We start from the raw sequence: 21,049 nt of genomic DNA, 5'->3' as shown, positions 1-21,049 counted from the left end.
TTTCAGAGTGCCAGACGTGTGTGCTGCAGTAGAGATGTGGCAGCCACACTTCTGCAGCAGAATGATGATTTTACTGAAATGAATTGCAATACAACTTCTCCAAGAGTTAGAGCTACAGTAAACCATGCAGTTATTACTTTCCGTTATTTGGTTGGTAGTTTAAATAAGCTGGTGTTTTAAATGAATCAGATTTGCTAGCCTAAGTTCAAATTCAGTTCAAAAGTCTAATTCAAAAGACCCTCAGTCTTGAGTCAAGACCAGGTACTGTTAACACTGCCTACAAACACTCCTCATCTACAGTATGACCAGGAATGAATGCTACCCTTTGATTCTAAAGGGGGCATAGTCCTGTTTCTCTTGAACCCTGCGATCTCCAGGGGCCTGACCCAGGCAGCTTGTGCTAATTATTCTACATCTTACCTAACCAGCATCAGTCATTCTGTCTAAATCACTGAGAAAACTCTGCGAGGAAGAAAGGCACAATTCAGGTTGTTTTTTTTTTGGTTTTTTTTTTTTCCCTGAAGAGCTTTTGCCAACTGGCTGAAACTATTAAGAATATAAAATTTGAAAGTCTAGTTAAAAAAAAAAAAAGTTTTTATATTATTATTTTCATATTTCCTTTTCTGGAAATATCTAGGAAAATAGAGCTAGTGTTTTATGATTCCATTATCTGGCCAACAGTTCATTTTATTGCACAGCAAATGGCCAGAGTTTACCTTTCCATACATTCACAAGTTCTTTTTCAGAATGTGTCTGATTTATAAACACTCCCATGTGCTTCAGTGAAATTAGAGTATTTTTCTGGCCTTGACTAATCATGAAAACTCTGTGGTCATATATTAACAGCTTTGCACTTCTAGGGAGCTTTTTTATTTTTATTTTTATTTTTTTTAATTCTTAGAAGGCGGAGTCTGAGATTAATAGCTGTCAACGTGTGTGTATTATTACATCCTTTATTACGGCTGAAGTGCTTGCAGAACTGACACAGGATATTTTGGAAATTATGCCTTTTGTCCATTAACGTGGTAAACATTTATCTGGGCCTATGAGCCTTTTTTTTTTTTTTTTTTTTTTTTTTTTTTTAAGAGGAATCGAGGCCAGTCCTGAATGGCATTACTCATGCAGGAAACCAAATAGGCTTTGGGGGCTATTTGCATTAGAAAACACTGGGTAAGGATTGTCGAAGGAATTCTATGCAGACTCAACTCCTGACATGTCTGACATGTTGATTAAGACCTTTTATGAGGAGAGAATTTGGTTCCAGCCTCCCATTAACACATTAGACCTTATTAATTGCTCTACCGTTCTACAAGAAACACATTAGGAAAAGGGAGGGGGAAATTTGTGCTTCTCAGTGTCTTGTAGTAGGAAAGACTAAGGCTATAAAAAAACAGTCTGCAAGCTTTACTTCTAATTAATAGAGAGTTCTCCTGCAAAGGGACCGTGCAAAAGAGCTGCAAAATCATTCCCTGCAGATCCCTTTGTCTGAAGACTCACTGTGTCATGCAGTGAGGGGTGCAGTGGAGGCTGGGCAGCACTATGCCAAGAGCAACAGGACAAGCTGAGAGATGGGAACGCTGGTGGGAGCTGCCTGAAAGCAAGGTAAGGATGTTGGTGTCCAGGCTGAAATGGTCTTGATGTTTTGTCTAGGAGGAGAAGAGCATATTGCCAGTTCAAGAGCGGGCATTGCGACCCTAGAGACACAGACGCAACTGGAACTGGGCATGCTGTTGATAGCAGGTTAGAAGACAGCTGTGACTTCAACAGATGGCTTGACTTGATCTGTCTGAGCCACCTCCAACGCAGCCATGAAATAGGACAAGCTTGGCAGAGCATTGTAACTGAGAACAGTCCCTCAGGGCCTTTTTGGTTGTGCCACTAGCCCTGCAGAGGCACACAAGGAAGCTGAAGAACTGGCTGGGACTCATCTTTGCTTTTTTCCTCAGTCTGCCAACTGTGTGTTGTGTCGTTGGAAGGCTTCATCACGGCTGCACTCTCTCCCCACACCTTCACCCCCTCTTCCTTCGTCACCATATTGAGCAGCAACCTGAAAAGCACACACATTCTTCTATGGGGGTTAAATATTAAATACATTCATCATGCGTCTAGAAAATGCAGCTGTGAGGTTTCTCTGACAATGTTTCATCCTAATGAGGAATGACAGAACTAACTTTCAGGAAGGAGTTTAGGGAAGAAGAAAGAAAGTAACAAAGATTATATACTAAATTCCTTCCCCACCAAGTCTGGATAAAAGAGGAATGCTGCAATGCTCCATGGCTCTGATGCTTCTTAGCCAGCACCTTGGACTAATGAGCCAAAGCAGTTAGACTAAAGGAGCCATGCAGTGTTCACTAGTCAATGTACTGCTGTTGCTGGTTGTATATCCAGACACATGGCAGCCTTTCCCATCAGAGCAATATACAACTGTAATGAAAAATACCAACCATAGCACAGTATCCATAGCCAAGCTGGAGTTTCAGTGACCCTTTTTCAGTCACGTCAAAACTGATGTCTATTAGAATAACAAATGGCATTTCTTGTAAATGAGAGGTAATTTCTGACCTTTAACCTAAAGCCATAAAACACTCTGAGCAACTGCTTCAAAATGTGATCTTCTCTACAACGTTTGCTTGAAGCAGAAATAAATAGGTGATGAGGTGACAGAGGTGGAGGCCAATGCTTTCTAAAGAAAAGCCTGTTTTATTGGCCTGATTTGTTTTCATGCTCTCTTTGTCAGTAAATATTAAAAAAAAATAGGAGGGTCAGGACTTCTTCAGATAAAAATTTACAACTGGCTGCTTAACAGAACAACATGCTCAAATACTAAACACTCCTAAATGTTGAAATGTTGTGCATATACTTCATTGCTTTTGAGCATTGCTTGTTTTTTAAAAAAGTAGTGATGGATCAGAGAGACTTGAAGAGCAGAAGAAAGTAGATCAGATTCCCTTGAAGATGAAAAAAAAACATAAAACAACCAGAAAAAAAAAAAAAAAAAAGGAAGGAATTAAAATGCTATGCACACAGAATGATGACATGATGATTAATAACAATGGGAAGCCTGACAGCAGGTTATACATGACTGAATGGGGCAGCTTTGCTTTCTGTTTGAATCTCTCTGTATAAAAAGCAACTTCAAAATGGGAACAAGGCCTGACACTTCATAAAAAAATCTTCATTGCTACACCTGTTCATGTGCCTCTTTGTATCATGTCACAGGACTTTGGTAACTTATTTGCCTATGTTGCTACTATGCAATTTGATTCTAATTAATGGTTCTGTGACTATGTTTAGTGTTACGGTGTCACAGTGGAACAGTTTTATCCGCTGTCAATCACTGACAGAAGCATCCCTGCTTCTGTTTTGTCACTTCTTGTTAGTTCCATACTACCCTCTCCTTCCAGTGGCACAACTGTTTGGTGTGGTCAGGAGGAAAATTAAGTCTAAGGGATAATCTAGAGCAGGGAAAGATTACCAGCAGAATAATTGGAGTGACGCCTCATCATTAGCATCCTTATACACTATTTTGATCCTTTACATTATCTAAACAGCAGTGTGCCTGTACTTAATAAACCTAGAATCAAATTATATTTGGACTGTGATCCCCATGACAACTCAACAGGATGTAATTGATACGAAAGGACAATTGCAATTACAGTTTTGCAGTGGGACAAAACTGTAAAGAAAGATGAAAATGCAGTCTCTCGGAATAAGAAGGGGAGAGTTCTATCTTTATTTCAGCACTAAAGGGAAATTTCAGGAAGTGAAAATACGGCTTACAGAACTATAAAAACACGTAAGAATCATGCCAAGATTAAAACAAACAAACAAACAAAGAGGAATATACGGGGAACTGATCCAAAGGAGACAGTGTGAGTTGGCAATGTAGGTTCTGCTAAATTAGAGGCTGAACTCTGCTTTCAGTGAAGTGGAAACAAGAGCAGGCCTTCTGTTACCAGTGACCTTTATCTGATGGTGGCCATGCAAATCCACATGTTGATCTGGACAGAGCAGAATTTAAAAGGAACGTTCACTTGGAAATACTTATATGTTATCTGAAAGCATTGTGAAGATGCCTCATATGCTAGAATATCCTTGTTCCAAACAAAATCTAAGCCTGTTCTCAGAAACCTTCCAGATGGGATGAGCATGCGATATTCAGGCAGCTCCACATGGCACACGTGTATCACTGGGCACAAGAAAGGAACTCTTTGATTCTTCTGTTATTCCTTCAGAAAGTGCTCCACATTTCTTGTGCTATTTTCTTGCCCTATCTGAAAAGACTAGGAAAGGTCTGATGACGATGTCGACTTGAGCACCAGTCTGCTATCAGCTAAAGCAGGCTGTGGTGTAAAGGAGGAAGCCATGAATCTGCACTCAAAACAGTGCTAGTTTTCTCTTTAAACAAAGAATGCTGAGACCCTGAGTCATTTCCAGCATACAAATGCATCGATCAGACTGGTTCTATAAACAGAGAGAACTTAGAAACAAAGCACAGCTTTGAGCCCAAGTGTTTCAGTAAGAGATAAGATACTTCAGCTCAAGCTGTGAAATTATTCATAGCTTTGAGACCTGAAATACCTGTACCAAACCCCGAGAAACCGACTCTGATGCTTCAGAGAAGGCTTCAGGCTTCAGTAGAAACCCTGGGTCTTTTCAGAAACACTCATGGAGTTGCTTAGGTGTACAGCAGTATAGAAGTTCTAATTTGGACACAAGTGCTTGCAGCTAACAGTTCTATTTTTAATACCACACCTGGATATGTCTCTGAAAAGTGAGATACTGACAATTAGATTATTTCATGAACCATGATCTTTGCTAACTGTCAGCAGACATTTAATTAGAAATATGACAGCAGTGACAAGTACGAATCTTTTTACGTTTAAACAAGATACTGTCTGCATTGATGAGCAGAAGCACATAGCAAAAGTGAAGCCATATCAGTGTTGCAATTCTACTTTACCTCTGATTCTTTAAATCTGTGTGAACACAAATTCCAAAAGCAGTCAGCATTGCAAAGCAGAGGTGACAAAGTATGAAGGGGTTACAGCAAAACTAAAAGTAATCGTCAATATTTTGGAAAGAGTTAGGGCCCTGGCATTTCCTATGAAGATTTAATTTTGACATTTCACTAACTTTTTTTTTTTCTTTTTTAAGGTGCTCTACAGAACATATGTTCACCACAGTAAAAGGTAATAGTGATCTGTGAATTTGAAATTTAAATCAGGCAGCATTTCAGGTTATACCTTTCAAATTAAAAAGGAACAGCTCTGCATTGTAAATGGACTAACACTGGCAGAATAGCAGGAGCATAACTAGCTTTTTTTTTTTTTTTTTTTTTTTTACCTTAAAACAAAAAGCATATGGGGTTGATGTTAGCCAATGCCATTTTCTTGGGGTGCAATTACATGCGTCTGTTATTGCAATAAAGAAAACAGTCGTTTAGCAAGATGCATCTGCTGGCAGAAAATTTTCCAAAATTAATATTAGCTTATAAACCTGCTCTTCTACTGATACTCAGTCTTTCTATTCCAAATGTCCCTCTCATGTTTTTTTCCTACCTCCTGCTATTTTGCTCAATTCTGCTTATGGTTTCTCTGAATGAGAGCCATACGGAACCAAATCCTGAACACTTGTACAACTAGCCCCATCTGTCTTATTGTGTAGACTTAGGCTGTGTCTTCACTGTCAGAAAAAAAAATAAAATTCTTTTTTTGTTAAACAGAGAAATAACTAGATGTATTAGCTAGCTTTCTGTCAAATTTTAAAGGAAGTACAGTTCTGTTTTGGAGTTAATGAAGTAACTAGAGGATGTTAGACTGCAATGTTACCTCAACTGGTAGTACAGTGGTGCCAGAAAGGATAACATTACTCATGCCTTTTCTCTATTATGACATAATAGTATTAGTTATTTGGCTGTAAGATAAGCACCTGTTTTTAGGATAACTAAAAGAAATAGCATTATAAATTCATTGATATTATACAGTTCTTAGTCTTTGTATCTGCCAAGTTATGAGGTTCAATAAATTGAAAATGCTTTCCAGATATTGCTTCCAAACATGTATTTCAGCTGTGCTCTGACTTTATGTTGGCACAGAAGACTTAGGCCTTATTCTTATCCTTCATCTATCAGCATGCACAAGGCAGAAAGGCCATGACAAACATAGACCTGCTGTGTGTATTACGACAAGAGGCATATCGTTAGAAAGAATTACAAAGCACTTTATGTTTTGCTGTATGTGTTTTTCCATCTTCTTTAATTAGGGACACAGATCCTTTTATATCCCTTATCTAGGATATTTCTCATAGAATCATGGAAATACCAAGGTTGGAAAAGACCTACAAGATCATTCAGTCCACCAATCACCAATAATTCTCACTAAACCATATCCCTCAATATGGTGTCTGACGTTTCAGGCATTTGGTTCTTAAGAAGTTGAGCTGTAAGGAAGCTCTCTCCCAAGAAAGCTGTATGAGGATTTTCCTTGGCTTGGTTGATTTGAAGTTACGTACGTGAAAGTGTTCACAATGATTTCACTTGGACTGTTAATTTAATCTTAGCAACAACCTAACAAAACTAGATGGCATGTAGATGATACCACATAATCAACACAATTATTAGATCACCATTTATTAAATGCATGTTACTGCTAAAATATTTCTTATTGCTATTTCAACCCAGACTGCCGGTGAGGCACTTGAAATGATTAATGATTAATGATGGATTAAAAGACCAGTGGATGTGCTTGTATGTATTCCTGCATGGTAGGGGAAATGATTGTTCAGGCCTAGTATACAAATTACTTTAAATCTCTTTAATCTGTATACAGTAGGGCATTCCACTTATACAGTGTGTACTTTTAGAACTGGATTTCTCTCTACCTGGCTTCTTGCAAAAACACTCTGGAAAGATACTACAATTATTCTTAAAAATCTCAAAATGCCTTTCGACAATGCCAGATTCTGATCACAGAGTGCTCCACAAAAAGTAATAACTGATTTTCCTAATAGATAATCATTCTCCTAACCTGAATTTCCCAGTCCCTGAGTAAAGAGCAAAAAAGCATTCTTGCATATCAATTTTCAGTGTTAAGCTCCCATGGTTCTATGATTCTATGACTGTCCAGAACATTTTCTGCTTGGTAGTTCTGTCACACTACAGAAACACTGTATGTTGCCTAACCCTGCTTGCACCTTTCTCAAATCTATGTTACTTGAAGTAAATACAAGTCGGTGATAAGGTTATATAGAAGCTAATACTGCCTTTTGATAAAACATTACTTCTAAGAGTTGGGATCCACTCAAGAGACTTCAGAAAATGTGGATTGATGTTTTTCAGTACAGGAGATAAAACATTTTCTTGTATTTATCTTAACTGCGAAGATCCTTCTGTTTCCTTATCAGAAGAAAAAACACTGTATCACTTGCAATTACAAAGACAGAAGAGGAAGGAGAGAGGTTAATGTGTAAGGTTGGGGAGATATAATACATAATTACCACAGTAAAACTTTCAAGTAATCTAATCTCGTTTGAAGATTTATTTATTTGACCTTGCTTAGTCTCTGCATTAATTCTGTTTATGTTTACTTCTAGCATTAGCAGCCTAATCCTCCACTCACACCTGCAGGTAGCATGAAAAGCACTAAGTTGGCAAGATGTTGAAATAAGAGCCTCTGACTGTGCTAGATTTGGTCACAGAAAAACTGTTAGATTTTTGTCCTCAGTACAGTGTTAGTGCCTAATTAAAAAACAAGAAGAAAAACAAAACAAAACAAAGGAGCTGTGTAGTTCATAAAAAGAAAGAAAACTCAATCTTTTTTCTTTTCCTTTATTTTCTTCTTTTCTTTCCCCTTTTAAACAGTAGTTTTAATGCAAATGGAGAAAGAACAATGTAAATGAAAGGACAAAGAATACAGAGTTCAGTGACAACTGGACACACAAGCATGCAACAAAGATTTCTGAAAGTTACTTCCCAACTCAAAATAAAAATGGAGTTTATATTCTTGTAAATCTCTTCTAGAAATTGTAATGCATTTGGATGTTTTCGGCAACCATAGACCTGTCTGATAATAAAGGGAGCAGCCAACAAAGTATTCCTTTCATCTGTGATAAATCTTACTGTCCATCAATATTCTCCCATAAAATATTGATGGAATATATAGAAGCAAATAGTCTGGTGATTCCGAAGAATAAGTATTTTTTTGTGACCTCCATTGATCTTGTACCAGCTTATAAACACACCTAGGTACTGTGGTAACTCTGTACTCCTTATGTACTCACAGGTTTATCAGTTAGTTTGGTTCACAGTGTTAAACAGTAAATTAATGTGTTTTGCCTGTTCCCCATATTTGGTGGATTGTAAAAATTTGTGATGGTAGAATATAAAATACGGAAAATGCAGTTTTAGCTTTGGAGACGAAGCAGCAGTGAAGTGCTTTAATAGAAGATTGCGTCTGACTGAATCAGCATTTTTACATTACACAGTTGAGGTTACAGGTCTACAAAAGACTTACTCCCAGGAAAGGGATATGTCCCTTCCTAAGGCTCTGTATGCAACTTCAACCCCGTCTACAGGAAACACAATGCTTCGTCAATCTCTTTTCACAGCGCTTGTCATGAAAAATCTGCTGTTGCTAAACTGTGCAGTTCTGTAAGTCAGGCAGTGAAGCACTGTGTATAGGCCAGAGGCTTCTCATGTTTAAAGCAGTATATATCCCATGGGAGCAATTCAGCTGCATACACATAGCTTCTAGTACCATTTAGAAATTGATAGCTAACTAATTGCATTTGGACGTGTGGTGCTGCTCCAGAACGATGGAGGACTCCCAGTCATCCTGTGTCATACTACAATTCTCTACAGACATCTTAGATACCTGAAGGCATATAAATTGGCACCAAATGCTGTTGGGTTTTTTTTTTTTTTTTTTTTTTTTTGGCAATTGAATGACTCTAAGCATCTGGAAAATAGAATGTTTCCAAAGAGACTTTTCCATTTTTAGAAGTAGTGCCCCTGGCAAAGGAAAGCAGTCTCATTTTTGGTGTAACATCACCCAGTTCTCCCCTCTTGTATTGTAAAAGCTTTGTGTATAGAAAAGCCAACCAAATCAGGCAGGAGGTTACTGCTATGACAAAATAAAGATATTATACGCAAATACAGTGTGAGAAAACAGGAACTCTGTTACTTTTAAGTTTTCTTTCTGAAGTCTTGTTAAAGCTCTGCAGCAAGGCTGTAGATTACTGTATAGAAACCATCTTGAATTATGCAAACTGAATTCAGGCAGTACCTTGTAATAAAATATATACCTTAATTTCAGTGCCACTTGCTATGCAGCTGAAAAAAATAAAATAAAGTGCTAAGTACTCTAATGAAAATACAAGAAAAGGAGCAGATTTTACAAACAACAGACATGCTAGCCTCAGGACATCTTTTGTTGTATGAAGAAAATTTGGTCACTTATGATAATATCGATGGATTAAATGGACAGAGATTTCCACATAATGCTTAATGACAGCAGGAAATTATTGCTGATCATTTTTCCTCACTTAGGTCAGCTGTCCAAGATACAGTAATAACAGATCTCTGACACTTAAAAATGGAGGAACCACACATACTGGCAATTCAAAGGGCAACTTATTTTACATATAGAAGAAGCCCAATTGTTACTAATACTGATGTTTTAAAGAATCCTATGTGTGTAAGGTGAAGTCTCTAGACAACAGACTAGACAGCTAGACAAAAAGGCTAAAATGAGTGAGAAGAATGAAAGAAAATGCTGAGAAAAGGAATTCAGAAGAAAGCAGTGAGTTGTCTGCTCTTGTCCCAGAGGTAATACTATCAGATAGCCCTGGTAGTTTTTTACTGAAGATAAAGTGTAATGTGAGCTCATCATTACGAAATGGACACATGAGGATGTGTCCTGAATACAAACCCCGAAACATCTATAGGGGAGGTTTAAAAATAAAACAAGTAAAAAGAAACAAACCTACTTCAGGATGAAGGTTGAAAGCATTCTCGGTTATGCCCAGGAGTGAGGTTGGTACTGAAGTATTTCAATTAATTTCAGGATTGCAGTGTCATATAATCTTGTTTGTGACTATTTCTGTCTTCTGAAGGTCCATTTGTAGAAAGTTAAATCTACAAAAGAAAAAGAAATTCTGCTACTTTTACATTATAGGGGAAAGTCCTGACTTCAGCAGTCCCAAAATTTCACATGGAGCTTTGGTGAGGAAATGATGATACTCATGATGAATGAAAACAAGAGAACTAACAATTGCATCCCATCTAAATAAAATGAAATAGATGAAGACAAAAGTAGGGTGACATGATAGCATGGTTTCAGGATGAAGAGATGACTGGTAAAAATTTACAAGTGATGTGCAGGCATCAAAAGACAGGTTTATGGAAGATACTTACGAAAATTATAAAACAGGCCATTTTTTACATGTAACTGACAACTGCTGGTGGAAGTATAAAAAAGAACAACTGAAAGATAAGTTATGATCTGCAGCAAAAAGTTTTGAAATGAAAGACCAAGTTCCTCATGCTGGACAAAGAGGAAAGCTGAAGGAATGGTCATGAAAATATTGCCTATAGTGGCATTTATAACGTACATTTATGGATAAACTCAGGACTTATTGAGAGTGATAAAAATAAAGTTGGAATAGTTGATGCAGTGCTGCAGTGATACTGAGATGCTCACATTCACTTACACCTTAGGAGTGAGAACTCAGCATTGTTTCTAGGGAGATAACACTCTTTCTGACAATGCACCTGAGTGATAAACTGCTGTCCAGAAGTGCTAAGAAAGAAAAAATAAACAGTTTGAGAAAATGTGAGATCAGTTCATGTGGCACTGGGGCTGAAGTGAGCGAATTTACTACTGTAGAAGCATCAGGAATACTATCTGTGGTCTAAAGGCAAACAGGCAGGCTGGGAGTGGAATGAGAGTCAGCTCGTACAGAGGTGGTGGTTATCTGAGGATCAAATATGATGAGAAAGAACTAAAGGTTGGTTGTGGCAGACTTGAGAAAGCAGTAGGACATAATGATGAAGGCCAATAAACGATTCACTGGATTCATAGTACTGAAGATACACAAACATGGAAAGGAAGAAGAAGAAGGGGAGCACAGGACTGGGAGATAATTGATGCATAAAGGACAAAAATATAGCCTCTGGGATTAAAATTGAGCAAAATTGCAGAAATAAAACTGGGTAAAGTGAGAACTACAGAGATCAGGGCTTTAAAGACAAGAGAAAAAGGAAGATGGAATAAAGCAGACATTTTCTGGGTGCTTTAAACATTCTGAAGTTGAAGTATCTGCAGTTCATCTTATACTGTGACATGAATGGAGAAAAGCAAATGCTGAAGAGGAGACTGAGGAGACTTATGAGGAGATATAGCTAATGAAAGTATTAGAAGGGAACAGAGTTAGAACAAGCACAGTATAACTTGAACCGAAAAATCTTCAGCAGGAAAACTGTAAAACTGAAGAAGCAAAATATGGCGTATGTGTTACATTACTCTGCAGTCCTAAGTTATTCAAAACTAGACAGTGTGCCAGAACAATCTGGAACAAGGAAGTTGCTATGGACACAAGAAGTTAGTCAGAGGTGTCTGATTGGAGCTACTTCAACTATGGTCATCTATAATAATAAATGTAAATAAATGACACTGCCCTGGTAAACCAGATCAGAACTGTGTGGTAGATACAAATGGCAACTCCTTCTAGCCTCTCTGCTATGCTATGTAACATCAATTAATATTTTCATTTTCCATTCAGTATTATACCAGCGTACCTGAAGGGGGCCTACTGAAAAGCTGGGGGGAGGGCTTTTTATGTGGGCAGGTACTGACAGGATGAGGGGAAATGGTTTTAATCTATTTAGACTAGATGTTAGGAAGAAATTCTTTCCTGTGAGGGTGGTGAGACACTGGAACAGGTGGCCCAGAGAGGTTGTGGATGTCTCCTCTCTGGAAGCATTCAAGGCCAGGCTGGATGGAGCTGTGAGCAACCTGGTCTAGAGGGAGGTGTCCCTGCCTATAGCAGGGGTTGGAATTAGATGATCCTAAAGGTCCCTTCCACTTCAGGCCATTCTGTGATTCTACAAGCACTTGTGTCACTATGAGAAACTGTCAGATGGTGCAGCTTTGGCACCAGCTGTTTATTCAGTTATTAACAGATAAGGATCTGAAAAGCTTTCCAGTGAGATGCATACAGATGATTTAATGGGTGCTGAAGAACAGCTGACAAACTCATTCAAAATTTGACGTAGTTTTAAAATATTTGGATGAGTGTGAGAAGATCACTTAAAAGAGCCCAACTATCTTTTTAGTAAATTTGAATGTTTTTGTTAGATCTGCAAAAATACAAGCAACGCACTTGTGTCAACCCTCCTTGAAGCTTTAAGGATAGCTCAAAAAGTTACAGGCCAGAGGTCTGAGAGGGACAGATGAAAATTTGTGACATCTTTGTCATCATGAGTAATGGAGTTAGATGATCCAAGGACTGGACTGGTGAGAAGATTGTATATATCACTATCTTACTAAGTGAAATAATTCAGGGCTATACCATTAATTGACTTTAAATACAGAGTTCAGGAATATTTGCAAGACTCTGCTGAATTCCAACCCCTTTTTCCCCTTTTCTTCTATTAATGCTGATGTGTATGCATGTGTGAGACAATCACATATCATAGATGAAATGTATTTAAATACTACAAACAGTAAGAGATAGAGAGCAAGAGGTAAAAGTTAGAAAAATCAGCAGCTATTTTGGTGCTGCAAGTTGACTTAGATAGAAGCAAACAGTTAAATAGAAACCAATTCAATTAGAACAGACAGTTTTGACATTTAAATGGAATTTCCAAAGCATGTACTGTGGTTAAACAAGGAGGTGGCTAGCTTCCAAATACATATGGTAATTGTGAGGAAGCAGTTTCATTGATGACAATCAAATCTGGCAAGAGAATTTTGGGCCCATGAACACAGGACAAAGCCAGGGCTCTTTGTATAATCTATGTCATCTCCTCTCTTCATCAAATAATTTGTTTCTTCCCTACTTTCTCTTGATTTCTTTATGTAAAAGCACCTATCTTTTCTTTTAAATGCTCTTCTCCTTAACTGATTATTCTCCTTGACTGATTATTTCAATCTGCTTTTCCCACATCATTTGTTTTCCATCACTCTACAGCTCTAACCTTTGTTATTCTCTGACATACAGAGAATGACATAATTGTCATAACAATCCTACAAAGATCATCTTAATCTCATTGTAATCTCTGCACTTGACAGAGTTACGAATACACATTTAACAAACCAATAGGACACCTGTTAGAAACAGGACACTGATTTTTATCTACAGCTGAAGAATTTATTCTGTTTTCAGGCACTCACTGTTCATAAGCAATTGTGGCAAATGCTTAATTACTACTCTTCTATGAATATGTCAGATCTTTATCAGTGTTACTAGTTAGCCTTCAGATTAAGCAGAAATTGTGAAAAGTATTTCTTCTTTTCTTGTTCTTTCTATGATAACTGTCACCAGAATTTTTTGTTATATAGAAAGTAAAATTAAATGCATACCCCTATATTGTGTCAGCTTGTTTTAAAAATAGAACAAAACAAGATAGTGCCCAAAACACTATTAGTAGGAGCAGTCTGCAATCTAAGCCTGGGAATACAGAACAAAGAGATGAGCCTTTTATCCTACCATACAGGAGATGAGACTGGCTTGGATGAATTTTAGTTGCAGTGCATCCCACATTCAAGAGCTCTCTCAACAGAATGCTTCTCCCTTCTAATTCTGCACAATGAACTGAATGCCAAATACTCTTTGGTCTGGAAAGAGAGAGATATTACCAGAAAGAGCTGCAAGGATGTGGATCAGGAACTTGAAACAAGTCCCAAACGGATTTAGCAACAACTGAGATTTGGGCACAAAGTAAAAATAATCTCCTGATCTACCCCAGCTTTGAAACCTTAGAAGTTTCTAGGCAACTCTACAGCAGTAATAGGTGGAGTGTTTTGTAACTGTCTATTCTGGAAGAATTAAACCAGTTCTCTCCAGTTAGACATGGAGAATAAAATCAAGCCTATTAATTACCTGAAGATAAGGGAAGTCTGGAGGTGCCAAAAGAAATCCAGAATGTTTTGAGATTTTTCTCCTACATCACATGGAAATAAATAATCCCTTAGGCAAAAAAAGAGTCAAAATTCATATAATTTCATTCCATTGCTGGCCAACGTAATCTCATTCAATTTTAAACTGAGCAGGAGAGTAAGGACTGTGGCCATCTGCTGCTATTCACTGAAATTGGCAATAAATGTTCTGACCTCAATTGACAAAGATCAAAGTGCAACAGGAAAGTTATCTGGAAACACCATTTTTTGAAATTTTTGTCTTTTCCTGGTTATTTTATAATCCATAAAGTTATCTGAGCTCAATTTCAAGGAAAAAGAAGTATCTTTCTGGACATGATTTCTGGAAATGGAAATTAAACTTGATTTCTGGTAAAGGGTAACATATAACTTCAATGAAATGAGGCTTAACGAAGAGAAAAAGCTTTAAGTAAAAGCAGGCAGAAATGCTTTCTGGTATTTTAGAATATCATGAATTTTGGAAGGACTCAAAAGATTTATCGGGTCTAGATCCTGGATCCACAAAGGACTACCCTGACATTTAGCCATTTGTCTGACACTTTTATACAAATACTTGAACACTGTCAGGTTTGGTACCCTGACCACTGCCCTGGAGAGCCTGTTCCAGTGCCCAACAGCCCTCTGGGGAAGAACTTCTTCCTAATACTCAACCTGGTCCTCCCCTGATACAGCTCTGTGCTGTTCCCTTATGTCTTACTGTTGTCACCAAAGAGATCAGCTCTGCCCCTCTGCCTTCTCCTCTGGCCTGAACAAGTCAAGGGACCTTAGCTGTTCCTCATGTATCTTGCCCTCTTGATGCTTGAATCAAATCTATAGCCCTCTTTTGGATGCTCTCTAATAGTTTTATGTCCTCCTCATATTACAGTGCACAAAACTGCATGAGGTGCTCAAGGGCAGGCTGCATCAGCACAGAGTTGAATGGAACAACCCCTTCCCTCGACTGGCTGCGCTAGGTGTGATGCAGGGTATGGTTGGCCCTTTTGACTCTTGTTAAGTTTCATACAATCGGTGACTGCCCAATCATTGCATCTCTACCCTTGAGGGAATTCTGTCCTGTATGCTTCCATATAGCCCATTGCCTTCCTGTTTTTATTTTATTTTCTAACTAGTCAATTTTGCACTTATAATTTTCCAATTCATTCTAATCCGTGTCTAGCAAAAACGTATGTCTGCATTTAAGCCCCAAAATGTTGATACTGTTACTGTGTGAGTACAATTTGACTGAAAAATAAAGCAAGGTATCATTATCCTTTCTTGTGTCAAACAGTTGAAAAAATACACATGGAACTTTGTTGTTTTGTAGTCACTAGATTTTTGATGTACAGTTTAAGTGCATTTATTAAAAAACTACTTTTTACTAGTTTTTTTTTTTTTTTTTTCCTATCATTATATTGTTGCAGTCTGATGCTGAAAAGGGCAAAGTCCTTCATATATGTAAAGCACTTCTACATTCACATCCATATAGTTCACGTTTTTGTGCTTCTGCATTTTATAGCTCATCAGCTTTCCTAATCTCTATGTGCATTTAGCATACATTACTTCTTTATTCCACACGCCTTCATGAAATTGATAATTGGGTTGCTATGAATCAATATTAGCAGAGATTTTTGTACTATTTTTTGAGTTTTATTAAACAGCATAAATATTTGTATTGAACATAATATGTTCAATATATATATATACACTATATACTTATATATACTTGTATATATATATATAAGTAGTACTGGTGCTGATCAGGATTTTGCCATTTCAACCTTTTCTTTTGATGGAGAGTTTCTGAGATACCACATCTCCAGCTATTATACTGATAACAAACTTCTTATTTATAAATTTTAATTTCTACCATCTCTAAAAAATGCCACTTTGAGTCTTGTTAGAAAAGAAAAACAATTGAAGCTGTCGACGATTCAGAATGAATTGTTGAAGCATAATCCTGCAACAACATAGAAAAGCAATGTATTAACATCTTTAGCAGAATTTGTATTAGCTCAGTAAGATGACCACTTTTCAGGTAGTGACTTTCATCTTTGCCAACCGTGATGATATCATGGTTGCATTCATTTGGAAATCTTCAGCAATTTTTTGAGAAAATAACTTCTCATCCTGTTTTATTTCTGAGCCTCAGGAAGCCACATACAACCTCTACTCTCAAACTTGACATATTCTAAGAGCAGCATATCATTTCTGGTTTGAATTTTGATAAGACAGTAATTGTTTCAAGCTAACTTGAGCACTAAAGCTGAAAAATGTACAGACACCTAATTGCTTCATAAATAATGAATGACATAACACCACAAGATAAGGGAAAACACATTATTTTATATCTAGAAATTCATGAAGTTTCCCGTTAGAAACACTGCTAAAAGAGTTATTCTTACAAATCTCTAGTTATTTATAAGTTAGTTATTCTTAAATATACATTAATTTCAACTGAATCTAAATAAAAATCATAGATTAGAACACTGTTAAATTTGAAAAGTGTAATCTGGCTGTGAATCTGTCTCTTTTGGATTATTTCTATGGTTTACAGAACTGTTGGTTAATAGTAAGACAAACAAATTAAAATACAGGATGCTGTGCTTTATGCTTTAATGTGTTTCCTAGATGGCCTCCTTTTTTCATTGGGTTGAATTGGAACGAGCTGTGCAGAGGGGTGGTTGAGTCACCCTCCCTGGAGGTACTCAAGAAATGTTTTGGGACATGGTTTGGTGAGGAAAGATTGGTGGCAGGAAGAAGCATGGACTGGATCATTTTGAAAGTCTCTTCCAGCATTGGTGATTCTGTGATTCTATATTCCTAGTTTCAGACAGATGGCAGAGCTAACTAGGGCTCTGCCCAGTGAGAACCCTGCAGCTGTATTTCCAATAGCTTTGGATGTTTCACTGGAAAAGAGTTCATTGGAGCTAAGTTTGGTGATTAACTGAAAGTCACAGTTTTAAAAAATGGAACATTCTGCTCTATGAACCACACACTGAATGTCTTGGATGACTCTATCTCTCCTGCTCACCTTCATTTACAAGGGATATATTTTGTTCACACTTATTTTAAACCTTCTGCTGTTCTCAGTAAGGGATAGATTTATTCTATTATACATATTCTATATAACCTTTGAGGAAGGTTGATAACAACCCTATCAGTGGAACTGAAATATCACAAATTTTAACAGTCTTCTCTTTGCATTCCCATGAAATTCCCATTTTGTATCAAGGACAACAAAACAACAGCATCAACTCTAAAATCAACCAACCCACCAAAACAGTCCCTAACCAACACAACCAAACCCTTCCTCCAAATCTCAGAAAAGATTGAATAAAATCACACCTAATGATGTAATTAAACTGTAGACTCTACTTAATTAACTCATGAAGAGGTCCTCATGGATGCCTGTGTAACCATGTAAACCAATTCCAAAGGTGTTTATTAACTCCATGATCCTGATGGAATTTCTGAGAATTTTTCAGTAAATAAAATGAAGAAAATTGGTATAAACTATATTGATAGTATAAACTATATTGATAGTATAAACTATACTGAAGACATCAAGAATGAGAGTGTGGAGATAAAGAAGTGTTTATTAAATAGTTTTAGATCAAATATATGTCTTTGGTAAAGGAAAGTACAAGGGCTCTAAAAGTAATGCCTCCTATTTTATGATGTTGGCCCACAACATCAGAGGTAGATGTTGGTAGTATGGCAGCAGAGGTTGAACCTTCCCACCAGTATTCCATTACATTTTGTCACTATGCAACAGATGGCAGCAGAGGGGCAGTATGACAGAATGGCCTCTAACACAGAAGTATGTATGAATCAAATGTGTGGAATTTAATTCCTCCATGCAGAAAAAATTGCACCCAATGGCATCAGTGCTTACAGTGGTGACAAGTGACATGAATGATAAACCATGCATTAGATGGCAGATTTTTATAAGCACAATGTGCATGCTCTTGTTTATCACAGGTGAAAATGCAGCTAATGGTGCTGACTATATTGAAAAATTGTATTCTGTAGCTGACAATTTACTCTATCAAATGATGTCATTGTGCTCTTCGTATCTTTTGCAGTTTCCATGGAAATAAAGAAGAGTCATTACTTTCAGAATGACCTGCATGTGTGTGGTGTAGCTGGAATAGAGTTGATGGCATGTTGTGTTCACATGCATGAAAGATTTGAAATTGAGCTTAGATGAGTTCAACAGTATTAAACCAGAACAAGAATGTCACTCAGTGCAATGGTCATAGGACACGCATGTTCCAGATTGCCTTCCACCAAGAAGATTAAACACATTTATTAAAAAGGAAAATACTTTTCTTCAGATTAGGAGGAAATGGAAGATGTTTTTCTGGACCTGTTTATGTGATGTAAACTCATTAATATTTACAGAGTTAAAAATGATAAAAACTGGTTATTGAAATACAAGACTGAAAAACTTCATACAGATCAGAGAAGCAAATAAATATATAAGACCTAACAACATCTTAAAACATAAGAAAAAAAGCTCCAACAAAGCCAAATAAAAAAGGGAGCTACAGGAAAGAAGGGGACAAACTCTTTAGCAGGGTCTGTGGTGGCAGGACAAAGGGAAATGGTTTCAAACTCAAAGAGGGTAGATTTAATTTAGATAAAAAGAAAAAACCTTTTACAATGAGGGAAGTGAGGCACTGGAACAGACTGCCCAGAGATGTGGTTGATGTTCCATCCCTGGAGACTTTCAAGGAGAGGTTGGATAAGGCCCTGGGCAACCTGATTTAGTGGTTGTGTCATTGTGACACTGTAGGACAGTTGGACTAGAAGGCCTTCAAAGGTCTCTTCAAACTCAGTATTCTATGATTCTACAATTCTAAATTAAAAAATTTATACTCTGGCATATAAAATATTAAAAAAAAGTAATCATCTTCTGTTTCATATGCGTAATCAATTTTCAAATGTACATTAAATTTACATAAACAAAATTTTCAAATGTACATAAAAAGTAAAAATAAATGAGGATACTGGTGATGCTAAAATGTTCATCACCTAGCCAATAATAGAACTGTAGACTCATAAAATCACAGAAAGGCTTACGTAGGAAGGGACTTCAAAGATCATCCAGTCCCAGCGTCCAGCTATGGGTAGGGTTGCCAACTAGATCAAGTAGCCCAGAGCTCCATCTGATCTGTCCTTTAATGGATCTAGAGGTGAGGCATCTATAACCTCTCTGGGCAACTTCTGCCAAATTGTTCACCACAGTGATTAAAGAATTACCAACTTACTTCTATCCAAAATCTCTCCTCTATTTGATGAAAGATATTCCCAGAAACATTTTTTGGAGCAGCTCTGTTAGTTCAAAGCCATTTCCCCTTGTTCTATTCTATCACAATCACACTGCATAAAAAGTCATTTTCCCTCCTGTTTAGAAGCTCTTTTCAAGTACTAGAAGGTCACAGTGAGTATCCTTGGAACTTTCTCCAAACTAAACAAGATCAGATTTTAAATCTTAGATGTAATTTAAACTTTAAGAAAGAAAATCTTGATTTTCTAAATAATAAAGAGAAAGGACTTACAGTTAAAGCTCACCACCTTACCACTGGGGTCATGGGTCATGTCAGTCTCCTTTTGTGCAGATGTAATGCTGCTCCTCACATTTTGAAGGTATTATTCTTCTTTGACCATCTGCTGCAGTTTCCCATTGCTCCAATTTATGTGTTCTGCTGTCAGTTCCAAAAATATGTCTGGCCAATAGTTCACTAAGCTAGTTCTTCACTCCCAACCTCCTTCATATGGTGTTCAGACATTAAAGCTAACCCCAGGTAGCATGATTGTAACTGAAGACAATAATTGTAACAGATGTCTCACTGATGTTACAAGCAAGTACAACCCGCTGACTACATCAAAATTGTCATAGCATAGCTGAGAAGCATCTATCCCAATTTCTGCTAAACTGTACAATTTAAGATTCCTCAGCAAAATGCAGGTCCAGTTTCTAGCACCCACAGGTCCTTCATGTCAAGATGACACCTTTGATGGACATTGTTAGCATAAGGAAATCTGCTGCTTGAGTACATCTTTAAAGAGAAATGACAATATTTCACCAAGATCATCAAAAAACCATTATTTCAGCCTCAAAATGCAAGTTTAAGTCTTCACTGATCTTGGAATGGTTTAGGTTAACTCACTTGGATTTATGAGGCTTTGGTCCTATTAGCATTTTTCTGAAATACTGAGTAAACACACAGGCCAGAGAAGACACTACATTACATGTAGTGCAAAATTTTGAGAAAAACAAGGATGATGTTACTGAGACTTGTTTGTACACTTTTTTCCTAGGCAATTGTTTCACCTGAGAGTGCAGAATTTATCACCACAAGACAGCACAGAGGATAAATTTATGGACTTCTGCAGAAAATTCAACTGGTGGAAAGAGTTATATTTTCTTTCAAATACACAGAGCATGTAGAGTAAACAAAGAAAAATGAAGGATACTTCTCCCCAGAAAACAGTTATCTCAAGAGCAAATCATCTCCTCCTATGCTACCAGGAAAGAAAGCATTAAACTTGCTATTCAGTATGTTTATTTATTACTTCTCTTCCTATGCAGCAAACACTCTTTGTTTCTTACAGTTCGTTATGAAACATTTGAGAGAACTATCATCCACTCAGTGAAAAAGCAGTAATTTATATTTTACATATTGTTATATTTTAATAGTGAATTGGGTAAAACGTAGTTAGAACTTTGGTGCAGGAATTATTTCACCCTTGTCTTTTCCAGGATGGATTAAAGACTGATAGCTCACAAATAGTAAAACAAAGACCAAAGACAAAACCAATCTTCCTTCCTTCCTTCCTTCCTTCCTTCCTTCCTTCCTTCCTTTCTACCTGCGTGAGGAAGGTGCGGGGGGGGGGGAGGGGGG

Source organism: Centrocercus urophasianus, unplaced genomic scaffold (genome assembly GCF_019232065.1).
Source record: "Centrocercus urophasianus isolate 14NV4802_14NV808 unplaced genomic scaffold, USGS_Curo_1.0 seq_31, whole genome shotgun sequence".
Lineage (NCBI taxonomy): Eukaryota > Metazoa > Chordata > Aves > Galliformes > Phasianidae > Centrocercus > Centrocercus urophasianus.
This window is presented reverse-complemented; position numbering follows the sequence as displayed.